Here is a 1196-nt window from a genome sequence, read left to right as displayed (position 1 = left end):
ATCTTTAGAAATATATTTTCGATTTCACAAATAAGTAATGAACTGATAAATTAATTTGTATAACAAGGAGTGTTTTCATCATTACCATCGCTATTCCAATGTATTTGCTTGACTACTATTTACTCGTTTACTTGAATTAATCTCATTTCATATAGAGCAATGAAATCCATCAAGTGAGCCTAGCAACTACCAACCCTTAAATGACAGCATACGCAAGTGCAAACATTGTCCAAACATGACCCCTCATTTAAGTACGGCAACACGCCCGGTCCCCCCTCCCAAGCTGGTGACGTCAAGAGCAACACTAATCCCGGATCATAGAATACACGCCTACAATGTCGCCGTCAGTAGGACGATATGATTATTATTACTTAGGAGGTTCTTAAGATGAGAGAGATCTCTCGTGCCGGAAGGCGAATGGATGGCTGGAGTGTCAGTGGGTTGGTGTTTTCAGCCTCCAGCAACAATAGGTCAGCCTCGGCTCAGATGACGGCCACAATAGGTTCTGACACCTGCGGCCCTAGCCAGCCAATCACAGTCGTCTTGATCACCACTCTCGGCCAATCATTAACATAATCAATCAATAGGCCCCGCCCACCGCGCGTCACTCCGGTATAAAGGGCCGAGGGAAAAGAAAACGGATTTAGTTATTGTCGAACTGAACTGGTAGCAGAGAGCGAGTGTCGGTGGAATGTGGGACGTGCTTTTACACAAGTGACTTTGATCTTGCATTAACTTGTTGTGATCGCCAACTGAAATACATTAGCTTCTTCTAAGGATCGTAATCAGTCGGAACATTAAATCTGCCGCCTAACTACGGATGACCAGCTGTCACTAAACCTAACCAAGGTAAGACACGTGCAAATAATTTTGTTGTTTTCTTCTGCTATAACTTTACTGGCCTAAATGTAGTCGATAACAAATACCCAAAATTTCAATCTTAAATAGTAATCCATGAAAATATAGATTTAAAAGTATCGATTCTTCAGAAAAATAGAAAAAATAAACTCGTTTACAGTTGCGAGAACTCGATTTATTTATTTTGGACTACACGCGCCCGAGCTAAAGCGAAATGTATTTTTGGCCCCTTATTTATGAAATGGTTAAGAATAGATCGGTTTTGAAATCTTGAATGATATGAAAAGAAGGAAGCAACGAAGGCAACCCAAAAACCAATTATCTTGAAAATTAGATTG

General features: G+C 40.6%; 1 protein-coding gene across 1 annotated transcript in view; it reads left to right on the top strand.

Moving 5' to 3' along the window:
• The first annotated feature begins 640 nt into the window (after positions 1-640).
• The window catches only part of LOC137632251 (PR domain zinc finger protein 8-like), a 13735-nt gene continuing 13179 nt past the window's right edge, over positions 641-1196 (top strand). Inside the window, exon 1 of the mRNA XM_068364141.1 lies at positions 641-849. The gene's annotated coding sequence lies outside the window, so the exon portion shown is untranslated. The remainder of the gene's footprint in view (positions 850-1196) is intronic.

The sequence above is a fragment of the Palaemon carinicauda genome, chromosome 41 (assembly GCF_036898095.1).
Source record: "Palaemon carinicauda isolate YSFRI2023 chromosome 41, ASM3689809v2, whole genome shotgun sequence".
Taxonomy (NCBI): domain Eukaryota; kingdom Metazoa; phylum Arthropoda; class Malacostraca; order Decapoda; family Palaemonidae; genus Palaemon; species Palaemon carinicauda.
This window is presented reverse-complemented; position numbering and strand designations above follow the sequence as displayed.